Source organism: Apodemus sylvaticus, chromosome 12 (assembly GCF_947179515.1).
Source record: "Apodemus sylvaticus chromosome 12, mApoSyl1.1, whole genome shotgun sequence".
NCBI classification, from domain to species: Eukaryota; Metazoa; Chordata; class Mammalia; order Rodentia; family Muridae; genus Apodemus; species Apodemus sylvaticus.
This window is the reverse complement of record NC_067483.1, coordinates 69,096,833-69,111,638: the sequence shown is the minus strand read 5'-3', so window position 1 is coordinate 69,111,638 and position 14,806 is coordinate 69,096,833. Positions and strand designations below refer to the sequence as shown.

The following is a 14,806-nucleotide window of genomic DNA, read 5'->3' as shown; positions in this document are numbered from 1 at the left end:
AAAGATAATACATAATGCTGGTGAAAAATATCCTAGCCAGCAAGCTGCAACTCAGTTAAGCAGTTACAAAACTTGAAACACAGGGCAGGTCCGTGGGCACTTCTCTTGTGCTGTTTAAGCAGACGTCAGGAGAGTATGATGGCAAAATACTTTAAATATATATGAATCCCAAAGCTATTAATGGTTTCTTAGTGTCTGATTACTTTCTTTGCTACCATTTTCTAATTAACTATGGGAGAGAAATATTGTCTGTCTACCTTAGTGGTTCTCAACTTTTCTAATGCTGTGGCCCTTTAATAAAATGTTATAGTGACCCCCTAACTATAAACTATTGCTACTTTATAACTGTAATTTTGCCTCTGGTATGAGCTGTAATGTAAATATCTGATATGCAACCCTAAAGCTGTTGTGATGCATAAGTTGAGAACTACTGGTTGACCTGTTAGACCTTTTCTTTTCTTTTGATGTTTCTTACTGGCCATCTTTTCCTGTGAGAGCTGACATTTATTTTGTATCCTGGGGACACTGATGCTGTAGTCTTCCTGCATGTCTCAGTGACACTGGCCTAATTCTTCATCAAAGCAAGCAGGAGCTATCAGAAAAGTATTTATGAAGAGCCAAGAGGACAAGTCTTCATTTATGTCCCACATAGGTTCCCAGAGGGTCTAAGGAGTGTTTGGTTCAGTTGAACACACTTAGTCACATATGTGTTGATTCTTCCTTGACTTCTTATCTGTTCTCCAAATTTTCTCATAGGACAGAGACAACTTCCCAAATATATTGCCTTCACCCAAGAACTTGATTTGGTCTCTGACTTTGAGTAACTTTATAAAATATATAATCTTTACATTTTCTTTTTTAATTTTAATTTTTTGAAATTATAGCAGTATATGGACTGAGAAGATTGTATTTATGTGTTTAGAAATGAACACATATATAATTTGTGTGTAGCAACAACTAAAGGAAGAAAATCATCAAAAGATCCTAGAGAGATGGAAATCATTGCAACAATGCAATGATTATAATTATTGCATTGTTATTATATAATTATATATAATTATAATACCACTTGAAAACAAAATTGGTGCATTTCTTTTTTAGGTGGGGGGAAGGGAAGAAGAAAAAAATCATAAATAAACCAAAGGTCAGATAAATCCTAAATGGTGGTTGAATAACACAACCCTGCCCTGACTCAAATTGGTGTAACCAAGTAGAAAACAACGAGTAAAACACTTAATTGAAATACAAAGTGAGAAAATAAAATTCCCATACTGTAGGATGGAAATGGTAAGTTAGAAGTTACTGTGAACTGCAGTCCATTATTTGACCAAAAGCTGAGCAGTGTGGCTTATGTCTATAATTCTGTAATTCAAGAAGTTGCAGAAGGAGATTTGTGAGTTTGAGGCCAGCCTTGGATACAAAGTGAGAATATACATTTTTTTAAAAAAAGAATATGATTACTGAAAAAAATCAAGATGTATTGATTCAACCCTGGGGAGATTCAGTGCAGTAAACTAACATGATTAGAATTTGATATGTGAATGACACAGCGCTTGTGCCTTGATGTCTGTAAATGGAAACTGACACTCAGGGTATTATTATCTTTGGACTGACTGAAGGAATGACCATCAGTGAAATGGATGGCCATGGAGGAACATATTGTCTTAGAAACAATGTGGGTTTTATTTTTGATAATTGAAGAATGAATTAATTTTGAGTGTCATGTTTTTAACTTTGATAATATTAATTTTGAGACTCCTATCAAAATCCATTCTGATTTAATAAAGGGTATGAAAAGACCTGGAAAAATCATGTATAGCTGTAATAATTTGTTTTATTTAGAGGGGGTAAGTGAAATAGATATGATCTACTCTGAGCCGCCTCAGATTCTCAAAGTCCAAGGTACACCACCAAGGAATCAATATCTCCCTTCCAGTTATATCAATAGCTTGGTTTATACCTACACTTACTATTCTTGTGCAAGTAAATGTCTTGTTTGATGAACTTGATGGCCAAGTCTCTTTTCATACAGCCATCTCCAAATACATACACAGTTTTGTTTCAGGATGGCTGAATAAAACAAACACTTATATTCTCAAAATTGTGAAGAAAAACTCTTGTTTCCTCTCAAGGCATATTATTCTTTAACTTGATTTTTCTAGGTGACCCTTGATGCTAGATTCATAGAATATGGTCAGAATTATGAAATCATTGAGTTATTGTAGCAGAATTTTGAAGGAGTTGCTTTCCTAAAAGAGATACTTGTTTAGGTGAGAGAAGCCAAAATGCACCTAAAAAATTAATAGACATGATGTAGGTTTGTACTAATTAAGATACCTGTTGACACTCTATTGGGATAGTGTAGGTGCTTTGTAGGAAAAGTACAATGGTGACCCTAAGTGCTACATAAATAGTAACTCAAGCGATTATGGAGACCAGAGCTATTACTATTATTGAGTGACATATTTAAAAATATATTTTTCCAGTTATCAGATAGAATGGAATGGTGCCACACATACTGCCCCAATTGCATTCTTCCTTTTCTTCTATACCACAGCAAGGATCCCCCCATCTCTATATTTCACAAAAATGCCTGTGGAATAATCCAGTAGCATGTCTGAGATTGTGACCCAACCTTGTGTTTCACTGGTATGTTTCTAGACCACACATCAAAGTCATTTCTACACCTAGACAAGTGTGTGGTTTCCTATCCCAAGGCTGCTCTGGAGAGAGAGAGAGAGAGAGAGAGAGAGAGAGAGAGAGAGAGAGAGAGAGAGAGAGAGAGAGAGAGAGAGAGAATAACTGGCTTCTCCTGACAAAAGTACCCTCTGAGGAATGGATTGGGTGGGTATGATGGACAGAGGAAGTATAGGGAAGTTCGAAGGCCATCCTCTTCATCTAGAAGTCCTCCTACTGGCCTCTGACTCTCTGTTCATCTAGAAGTCCTCCTACTGGCCCCTGACTCTCTGTTCATCTAGAAGTTCTCCTACTGGCCCCTGACTCTGTTCATCTAGAAGTTCTCCTACTGGCCCCCGACTCTCTGTTCATCTAGAAGTCCTCCTACTGGCCTCTGGCTCTCTCAAGTATGGCTTGTGTTGAGTGAATCTCTCTTGTCCTAGATGAACTAGTGAGTTCTGAGAAAGGACAGTGAATCATGGTGGTATAAAATAGGAACCTTTGATCACCCCGTGTGGAATGGATGCTGTCTGTTCAGTGTATCATAGTCATTGACATGGGAAGATGGTTGCTAAGAGACCCGTATTGACTGATGGATGGAGAAAGATCTTTACAGTATGTTTTCATGGGATGGCAGGGGAATTTTCAAGGGTCATGGGGGAGATAGGCTGTGATGATTAGGTTGGGGAGATTTGCTGGTTATCAGTTTCCAAGTGGTACATCTTGGGAAATGACATAGGGACAGTTTAATGCCAGAACATGATATTCTTTAGTCAATTTAGTGCAAGGACTATTTAAAAAAAAAAAGAACCTGGTAATTTTTCCATATCTCTTTATGCTCAGAAGGGATCTTAGTTACATTCTATTCTTTTTTTTTCTTTTTTAGTTGATATAATTTTTATTTACATTTCAAATGATTTCCCCTTTCCTGGCTCCCCACTCTCCGAAAGTCCCATAAGGCCTCTTCCATCCCCCTGTTCCCCCATCCACCCTTTCCCACTTCCCTGTTCTGGTATTGCCCTATACTGCAACACTGAGCCTTTCCAGAACCAGGGGCCACTCCTCTGTTCTTCTTGGACATCATTTGATATGTGGATTATGTCTTGGGTATTCCAATTTTCTAGGCTAATATCCACTTATTAGTGAGTGCATACCATGACTGATCTTTTGAGACTGGGTTACCTCACTTAGTATGATGTTCTCCAGCTCCATCTATTTGTCTAAGAATTTCATGAATTCATTGTTTCTAATGGCTGAATAGTACTCCACTGTGTATATATACCACATTTTTTGTATCCATTCCTCTGTTGAGGGACATCTGGGTTGTTTCCAGCTTCTGGCTATTATAAATAGGGCTGCTATGAACATAGTGGAGCAGGTATCCTTATTACATTCTGGGGAATCCTCTGGGTATATGCCCAGGAGTGGTATAGCAGGGTCTTCTGGAAGTAAGATGCCCAGTTTTCTGAGGAACCTCCAGACTGATTTCCAGAGTGGTTGTACCAATTTGCAACCCCACCAGCAGTGGAGGAGTGTTCCTCTTTCTCCACATCCTCGCCAATACCTGCTGTCTCCTGAGTTTTTAATCTTAGCCATCCTGACTGGTGTGAGGTGAAATCTCAGGGTTGTTTTGATTTGCATTTCCCTAATGACTAATGATGTTGAACATTTTTTAAGATGCTTCTCAGCCATCTGAAATCTTTTTTCTTCAGGTGAAAATTCTTTGTTTAGCTCTGTACCTCATTTTTTAATAGGGTTATTTGGTTTTCTGGGGTCTAACTTATTGAGTTCTCTGTATATATTGGATATTAGCCTTCTGTCAGATGTAGGGTTAGTGAAGATCTTTTCCCAATTTGTTGGTTGTCGATTTGTCCTTTTGATGTCCATTCCCTCCAGATTCTCCAGTTGTGTTGAGTATAGGTTTTTGTAGTAGGATCTGATGATTTTTTTAATTTCCTCAGTTTCTGTTGTTATATCCCCCTTTTCACTTCTAATTTTGTTAAATTGAATACTGTCTCTGTGCCCTTTGATTAGTCTGGATAAGGGTTTATCTATCTTGTTGATTTTCTCTTTTGTTTTTGTTGATTCTTTGTATGATTCTCTTTGTTTCCACTTGATTGATTTCAGCCCTGAGTTAGATGATTTCCTGTCTTCTATTCCTCCTGGGTGAATTAGCTTCTTTTTGTTCCAGAGCTTTCCTGCGTGCTGTTAAACTGCTAGTGTATGCTCTCTCCCATTTCTTTTTGGAGGCACTCAGGGCTATGAGTTTTCCTCTTAGCACTGCTTTCATTGTATCCCGTAGATTTGGGTATGTTGTGACTTCATTTTCATTAAATTCTAAAAAGTCTTTGGTTCCTTTCTTTATTTCTTCTTTGGCCAAGGCATCATTGAGTAGAGTATTGTTCAGCCTCCATGTGTATGTGGGCTTTCTGTTGTTTTTGTTGCTATTGAAGACCACTCTTACTCCATAGTAATCTGATAGGAGGCATGGGATTAGATCAGTCTTCTTATATTTGTTGAGGTCTGTCTTATGACCAATTATATGGTCGATTTTGGTGAAGATACCATGAGGTGCTGAGAAAAAGGTATATTCTTTTGCTTTAGGATGAAATGTTCTATAAATATCTGTTAAATCCAATTGGTCCAAAGATTCAATTAGTTTTACTGTGTCCCTGTTTAGTTTCTGTTTTCCTGATTGGTCCATTGAGGAGAATGGAGTGTTGAAGTCACCCACAATTATTGTGTTAGGTGCAATGTGTGCTTTGAGCTTTAGTAAAGTTTCTTTTACGAATGAGGGTGCCCTCGAATTTGGAGCATAGATGTTTAGAATCGAGAGTCAAAGGATTTTTCCTTTGACCAGCAAGAAGTATCCTTCCATGTCTCTTTTGATGACTTTAGGTTGAAAGTCAATTTTATCTGATATTAGAATGGCTACTCTGGCTTGTTTCCTGAGTTCATTTACTTGTAAAATTGTCTTCCAGTCTTTTATTCTAAGGTAGTTTTTGTCTTTGACACTGAGCTGTGTTTCCTGCAAGCAGCAAAATGTAGGGTCCTGTTTATGAATCCAGTCTGTTAGTCTATGTCTTTTATTTGGGGAATTGAAACCACTGATGTTAAGAGATATTAAGGAATAGTGATTATTACTTCTGGTCATTTTTGATGTTATTTTTATATTTGAGTGGTTATCTTCTTTTGGGTTTGATGAAAGAAGGTTACTATCTTGCTTTTTTCAGGGTGTTTTTTTATTGGTGTTTTCCTCCTGTTATTCTTTGTAGGGCTGGGTTTGTGGAAAGATATTGTGTAAATTTGGTTTTGTCATGGAATATCTTGGTTTCTCCATCTATGGTGAATGAGAGTTTTGCTGGGTATAGTAGTCTTGGCTGACATTTGTGTTCTCTTAAAGTCTGCATGAGATATGCCCAGGATCTTCTAGCTTTCATGGTCTCTGGTGAGAAGTCTGGTGTAATTCTGATAGGTCTTCCTTTATATGTTACTTGGCCTTATTCTCTTACTACCTTTAATATTCTTTCTTTGTTTAGTATATTTGGGGTTTTGATTATTATGTGACAGGAGGTATTTCTGTTCTGGTCCAGTCTGTTTGGAGTTCTGTAGGCTTCTTGTATATTCATGGGCATCTCTCTCTTTTTCTTCCATAATTTTGTTGAAGATATTTGCTGTTCCTTTCATTTGTAACTCTTCACTATCATCTATACCTATAATCCTAATTTTGGTCTTCTCATTGTGTCCTGGATTTCCTGGATATTTTGGGTTACAAGCTTTTTGCATTTTGCATTTTCTTTGACTGTTGAGTCAGTGGTTTCTATGATATCTTCGGCATTTGAGATTCTTTCTTCCATCTCTTGTATTCTGGTGTTGATATTTGCATCTATGGACCCTGACTTCTTTCCAAGGTTTTCTATCTCCAATGTTGTCTCCCTTTGTGATTTCCTAGTTGTTTCTACTTCTGTTTTTAGATCCAGGATGGTTTTGCTCAGTTCCTTCATTTGTTTGTTTGCATTTTCCTTTAATTCTTTAAGAGATTTTTGTGTCTCCTCTTTCATGACTTCTGCCTGTTGACTCAATTTCTCCTGCATTTCTTTAAGTGATTTTTGGTTTCCTCTTTATTGGCTTCTATCTGTTGACCCATATTCTCCTGAATTTCTTTAAATGATTTTTGTGTTTCCATTGTAAGGGCTTCTAACTTATTCATGTTCCCCTGTATTTCTTTAAGAGATTTATTTATGCCCTTTTTGTATTCCTCTAGCAGCATCAGGACCAGTGATTTTAAATCCAAATCTTGTTTTTCTGGTGTGTTGGGGTATCCAGGACTTGCTGTTGTTGGAGAATTGGGTTCAGACGCTGCCATATTGCCTAGATTTCTGTTAGTAATGTTCCTATGGTTGCCTTTTGCCATGTTATCTCTGTCATTAGTTGGTCCTGTTGCCACTGACTGGTGTTTGAACCTCCTGTGAGCCTGTAAGGCTATTTCAGCACCTCTGGATGACTGGGTTTCCCCTGGCACAGATTGCTGATATGTTGCCTTCCTCTTCGTGCACTTGGAGCCCTAGTGTGACCTGCCCCAAGTTGTCTTTGTGAACCTGGTGTTGCCCGTTTTCTCCTTCAGGGGGTGATGATGGTGGATGCTGCGGGGACCTTTTCCAAGTGCTGATCCCTCTGCAGGGCAAAAGATCCCCCAACCAGGTTGGTGCACAAGTGGCCCGCCAAGCTGCCCAGGCTCTGAGTCCAGGTAAAAGCCTGACAGGCTTAGGCCCAAGCGATGTTCGCCTCGGGGTATGTCTGCTAACTGGTTTTGTCAGGTAGCCAAGATGGCAAGGTGCACCCCTGCAAGTGCTGGGCAGTCTGCAGGGCAAACGATCCCTGACCAGATTGGAGCACAGATGGCCCACCGAGCTGCCCAGGGCCTGGGTGCATGCAAAAGCCTGACAGGCTTAGGCCTGAGCGATGTTAGCCTCGGCTATGACTGCTAGCTGGCTTTGTCTCTTAGATCTCTCTGGCATCTGGTAGCCACGATGGTGGAGCACACCCCTGCAAGTGCTGGGCAGTCTGCAGGGCCAACGACCCCCTGGCCGGGTTGGCACACAGATAGCCCCCCAAGCTGCCCAGGGTCTAGGTGCAGGCAAAAGCCTGCCAGGCTTAGATCCAAGTGATGTTAGCCTTGGGCTATGTCTGCTATCTGGCTTTGTCTGTTAGATCTCTCTGGCGTCTAGTAGCCAAGATGGCAAAGTGCCCCAGCAAATGCTGAGCAGTCTGCAGGGCAAACGACCTCCTGGCCTGGTCCAACCGAGCTGCCCAGGGCCTGGGTACAGGCAAAAGCCTGACAGGTTTAGACCTAAGTGATGTTAGCCTCGTACTATGTCTGCGTACCTGGTGCTGTCAGATCTCTCTAGCGTCCAGTAGCCAAGATAGCAGAGTACCTCTCATAACTGGCTGGCAGGAGGCAGAGGTCTAATGGGGCTTCAGTGTGGTAAAAAGTGCTGCAACTCCACCACACGCATCCCGCACCCTGGCTGGCCGGTGATGGCCAGTGGTAGTGGGCACAGGGCCTGCCTGGTCCCTGTCACCTCAGTTCTGCTGGTGGCTGCCCTCTCTGCCTCTCACCACCCACCAAGTTCTATTCTATTAGGTAATTTTCTCTACCTTGTGAGAGTATACAGTGATGATTATGTTGGTATATGGAGCTAGGAAGGATGTTCTAAAACCTGGTTTTGACCATTAACTAGCAGGGAAACTGGGAAGTGTTTGCTTATCTACATTAGAAATGTTAAAAGCATCTATCTTAGAGTATCAAAAGAATTAAAATGAGTTAAAAGATGAAATGGCAAAAACTGTATACTCAATTTATTAATTGTTTCCCACAAAAATGCTGCGCACTCAGATGGAGAGCCCAGCAAAGATAATACATGGACCTCGCTGTTACGGTGGGCATGAGATCTCTCTATCTGTGTTGCTTGATGTGTACTCTGGGATGAGCTATTTAACTGATATATTTGCAAATTGGGATCATAGTGACATTTTATAATTCATTTTGAGAAATAAGAAGTGTGTAATGTTTCATGCAGTGTCTGGCATGGAATAGATTCCTTTTCTCATCCTTACACTGTACACAATTGGCCCTTTCTCCTTAAAAAAATCTGTTCAAAAGAAGTACAAATGGGCAACAGATGCATGAAAAAAATTTCAAAATTTTTCGCTATCACAGAAATGCAAGTGGCAACTGTATTGAGATGCTGTCTCATCCTGATCAGAATGGCCATCGTCAACACAAATGCTGCTGAGGATGTGGGGTGGCAAGATATGTCTGCACTGTTGCTAGGGACTGGTGCAGTCACAATGAGATCTGTATGGAAAGTTCTTCAAAAAAAATCAAATAGAGCTAGCATACGATTCAGATATTCCAATCTTGATTATGATTACCTGAAGTAATCAATAAGGCTGCACAGTACAGAGTTACCTACACACACATATTTATCTGAACACATGTATATCTGCTCACACATGCTTATCATGGGACAATACACATCCAAATCCCAGTATCCTTCAGTATATGGATAGGTAAAGAAAATGTGGTATACATAAAGAGAAGCTGAAAACCTTTTACCTTTCAAAATCATGACCACCAACTAGTTACTCATGTATTTGGGGGCTATACCCTCCTCAGTTTTCCTCAGCTTCCATCTTGTTAGCCTCTATCCAGAGCAGTATCAAGAGCAGGAACCAGAAGCCATAGAAAATATACTGCAAAATCCAGGAGCTTAGAAGGCAGAACAAAGCTGACATATGTTCACCTTCTCTCTCTCTCTCTCTGTGTGTGTGTGTGTGTGTGTGTGTGTCTGTGCCTCTGTGTCAGTGTGCCTTTGTGTTGTGGTATATGCAAAGAACTGAAATTGGCATTAGGCATCTTATTTTTGAGACACAGTCTCTCACTGAATCTGGGGCTCCCTAGCTGACATTGACTAGGTTGGTCAGCAAGTGAGCTCCAGGGATCTAGCTGTCTCTGCATCTCCAATGCTGATATTACAAATTCACATAGCCTGGCTTTTTACTGTGGATTTGGGTATGGCAATAAGTCCTCTTGCTTGCCCGGCTCACAGTTCACTGACTCAGTTACCTCTACAGTACATATGTGCACATTCCATCTTGTTCTGGATGCAACCTGATTATTTTGGTTGTGGGATGCAGGAGAAAATGAAAGTTAAGGATACCCAGGTTAGGACAGTGGGAGCAGAGTATAGTGTGATTCCAAGCCCATGGCTCTGTGACTGGCAAAGACTACATGCCTGTGAAGATGGTCCAGCTGCCAATCCTGGGGCAGCAGATTACAAGATGGCTTCTATTACTGATGTGAAGCTAGCTTGGCTGTTCTCTACACCTTAAAGCCGAGGACAGAGACAAGCCATGTTCATTGTCAGCTGGCTGTAAGCCACACTCTGCTCCTGGAAGCCTACAGCCTGGAAATGTGAGATGTTAGAAGTAGCCCCACTTTCACTCCCTGAAGTGAAGATGAAGATTTTTGGGATGCTCCAAAGTTACTCTGTTCCCTTCCACGGATGTTAAGTTGCTGATCTCACAGCATCTCTGGTTTCAAACTTGTAGACCTTTGAGGTTATTATGAGGATTAGAAGAAGGGAGTAAGAATAGGGAAAATTCAAATGCCACAAAACTAGATGGCCCGACTCTTGGGAACAACAAAACCCTAAAGTCACTGAGAGACTTCATTTCAGTTAGTTTCCACAGACCTGGGAAGGTTGATTTCAGCATTTCTTAACACTACATATTGCTTTTGTGGAGAGACAAAAACTGGATGGTTCCAATACTATTGTTCGGGAAGGTTCCTTTTCCAGAATACTTCAAAGCTCCCCCCACCCATGGTTATAGAAGAAAACTTGGAAAGATCATAAGCATTCCCGGGAGTGAAAGAAGACCTATCATGTCAAATGTCACCACCACCTGGAACATCACTATGCTGCGGTTTGTGTTCTGCCTTTCCACAGCCTTTGTTGATGTCTTTCTGACTGTAGGAGCCACACGGTGTAAAGATTATAAAGTAAGTTTGTTGAGGAGTATTGTGCTCAATGTCTAACAAAGATGGATTTAGGGTAAAAACCAAATCCGAGTTAGAAAATGTACAATAATGTAAAAGTGAAAATTAAGGCAACTTATAATTTTACTTTCTAGGAAAGATACTTGTGATACAAAACCAGGATATTTTCTTTTCACTTTTCTAAGAATTCTTCTGTATATTACACACTATATTTGCAGTTATGTATATATGTATATTTTATTCCTATATATAAATATATTTTAATTAAATATCTGTCTTGTTGATTATATTATTTTAACATATAAAGACTAATTTTTCATGTTTATAATAGTTAGAAGTACAATATTCCATTAAACATATTTATACATAATTACATTTATATATAATCTTTTAATTTTATAAACTTTTAAAAAAAGGATATATTTTAATCTAAGGCAGCTATGCTATTTCCAACATAATATTAAAATTAATATTACCTCAAATATCCCTGTAATGACTTTGCTCTCTGATTAGTTAACTGAGATTCCTTGCTGAAAGCCTTTTATAATTTTATGTTTTCAGATTTGTAATAAATATGTGCACTTTATACAACAGTAAGTACAAAGTTGGAAACCAAAGTATCTAAACATATTTTCTCTATTTTTATTAGAGAAAGAAAACTTGTAGAACTATTTGTTAGATAAAGTATACAAATCACAGGATTGGTGAATTTTCAAAAACTGAGCATACTGGTGTGGCCATTATGCTAACCAAGATCAGGATGAGGCAGAGATAATGATAACCGAACACTACTGTGCTACTCTTTGTATCCCGAGTGGACCTCAAGCTTCTGACACCCCCATCACAGCCTTGTGTGCTAGGATTACAGGTACCACCATGTGTGAGTTAACCACGATGTACTCTATGAAATATCATTAAGAATCTAATGTTGGGCTCTTTCTTCCATCTTGGCACCTGTGAGGCCTACTGGAAACATGACTTCTAAGAAAAGAAAAGAGAAGAAAAGAAAAGAAAGGAAAAGAAAAGAAAAAAAGAAGAGAAGAGAAAAGAAAAGAAAAGAAAAGAAAAGAAAAGAAAAGAAAAGAAAAGAAAAGAAAAGAAAAGAAAAGAAGCAGGTGTGTTTGGAAGGCTGTGGTGCAGGTCCATTTTTGTTGGCTGCAAGTGAGGTCTTGGGAACCAAAGAGAGCACACTGCTCTTCTTAAAATTGAAGGCATTTATGCCCGAGATGAAATTGAGTTCTACTTAGGCAAGAGATATCCTTATGTGTACAAAGCAAAAAACAATACTGGAAGCAAACCTAACAAAACCAGAGTGATCTGGCGAAAAATAACTCTGCCCCACTGAAGCAGTGGCATGAATAGAGCCAAATTCCAAAGCAACCTTCCTGCAAAGGCCGTTGGACTCAGAATCTGAGTGATGTTGTACTCATCCTGGATTTAAACTAATGGAGAGTAAATAAATAAAAGTGAATTTGTGCTCTTGTAAAAAACAAAAACAAAAACAAATCTAATATTGGAATTGGTCCTGTGCAGAAGGGAAGACCAGGTCACTGAAGTCAGATTCTCCTGAGATTTTCAGTTCTCCCATTTTCTATTCTGGAATATGATCGAAAGTACAATATTCAAATTTGAGAAGAGTAGCTCAAGTTCCTCATTCCTAAAACTACAAACAGCAGGGTTTACTTCTCAGAGTAAAATGAGTTGAGCAGATAGGAGAATGCACACAACAAAGTGAGTGCCTAATACTCTTGAGTTCTTCTTTTGTCTCCCTACATGATATGGACTCTTTCTTCAAGGTGTAGTCAAAGGTAGGGTAAGAGGACAAGGCTTTTTAGTAGACCATGTATGACTGAGTACAGAGTGATACAAATTGGAGAGGAAAAGCACAGTTTAGCCTCTATGAGCTGCATTTTTACTTCTTATGACAAAAACATTATTCACATGTCAGCCATATATACACAATATTTAGTTATATATAAAAATGGGACTGGATGCCTGTGGAGAACACCTGGCTGGGGGTGGGGTGCGAGTCCTTGGTCTGGTCTGAGGCTGAAAATGCTGAGAGGACTGTTCCATTGCTCCAGCATGGTGGGTTTAGGTGAAAGAAGACAGCCCATTGTACAAACAGAATAGTACAATATGGAATGAAATCATTCCCATGTTTATTTCTTTTTTTTCTAAAGTAGATCTTTGCTTTATTTACATTTCAAATAGTATCTCCTTTCCTTGTTACCCCTCTGAAAACCACCTATACCCTCCCTCCTCTCCATGCTTACCAACCCCCCACCCCCACTTTCCTGACCTGGCATTCCCCTACACTGGGGTGTCAAGCCTTCATAGGACCAAAGGCCTCTTCTCTCATTGATGTCTGAAATGGCCATCCTCTGTTACATATGTAGCTGGAGCCATGAGTCCCTCCATGTGGTTTAGTCCCTGGGAGCTCTGAGGGTACTGGTTGTTACTTATTATTGTTTCTTCTTTGGGGCTGCAAACCTCTTCAGCTCCTTGAGTCCTTTCTCTAGCTGCTCCACTGGGGACCCTATGCTCAGTCTACTGAGCCATGGGTATTTTGATCCACTTTCCAATAAGGATGAAAGTATCCACACTTTGGTCTTCCTTCTTCTCGAGTTTCATGTGGTCTGTGAGTTGTATGTTGGGTGTTCCGAGCTTTTGGGCTAATATCCACGTATCAGCGATTGCAGACCATGTGTGTTCTTTTGTGATTGGGTACCTCACTCAGGATATTTTCTTTCTTTTTTTCTTTTTTTTTTTTTAAAAGAATTTATTATTACTATATGTAAGTATACTGTAGCTGTCTTCAGATGCACCAGAAGAGGGCGTCAGATCTCATTATGAATGGTTGTTAGCCACTGTGTGGTTGCTGGGATTTGAACTCAGGACCTTGGGAAGAGTAGTCAGTACTCTTACCTGTTGAGCCATCTCACCAGCCCCAGGATGATATTTTCTAGCTCCATCCATTTGCCTAAAAATTTCATGAATTCTTTGTTTTTAATAGCTGAGTAGTACTCCATTGTGTAAATGTACCACATTTTCTGTATCCATTCCTCTGTTGAGGGACATCTGGGTTCTTTCCAGCTTCTGGCTATTGTAAATAAGGCTGCTATGAACATAGTGGAGCATGTGTTCTTATTACATGTTGGAGCATCTTTTGGGTATATGCACAGGAGTGGTATAGCTGGGTCCTCAGGTAGTACTATGTCCAATTTTCTGAGGAACCACAAACTGATTTCCAGAGTGGTTTTGCCAGCTTGCAATCCCAACAGCAATGGAGGAGTGTTCCTCTTTCTCCACATCCTCTCCAGCATTTTCTGTTCCCTGAGTTTTTGATCTTAGCCATTCTGACTGGTGTGAAGTGGAATCTCAGGGTAGTTTTGATTTGCATTTCCCTGATGATTAAGGATGTTGAACATTTCTTTAGGTGTTTCTCAGCCATTCAGTATTCCTCAGATGAGAATTCTTTTTTTTTTTTGTCTTTTCTTTTTTTCCCTATATTCTTTGTTTACATTCTAAATGATTTCCCCTTTCCTGGTTCCCCCCTCCCCATATGTCCCATAAGCCTTCTTCTCCCCACCTATTCTCCAATCACCTCCCTCCTTTTTCTCCTTCCTGGTACTCCCCTACAATGCTGGATCAAGCCTTTCCTGGATCAGGGCCCTCTCCTTACTTCTTCATGGGAGTCATTTGTTATGCTAATTGTGTCTTGGGTATTCAGAGCTTCTGGGCTAATTAATATCCACTTATCAGTGATTGCATTCCCTGTATATTCTTTTGTGATTGGGTTACCTCACTTAGGATGATATTTTCCAGTTCCAACCATTTGCCTAAAAATTTCATGAATTCATTGTTTTTAATTGCTGAGTAGTATTCCATTGTGTAAATATACCACATTTTCTGTATCCATTCCTCCATTGAGGGACATCTGGGTTCTTTCCAGATTCTGGCTATTATAAATAAGGCTGCTATGAACATAATAGAGCATGTGTCCTTATTGCATGCCGGGGAATCCTGTGGGTATATGCCCAGGAGAGGTATAGCAGGGTCCTCCGG

The 14,806-nt window shown here is 39.8% G+C and overlaps 1 pseudogene; it reads left to right on the top strand.

The window, feature by feature from the left end:
- Nucleotides 1–10,624: 10,624 nt before the first annotated feature.
- On the top strand, nt 10,625–12,179 carry LOC127697061 (60S ribosomal protein L35a-like; annotated as a pseudogene).
- The last annotated feature ends 2,627 nt before the right edge of the window (nt 12,180–14,806 follow it).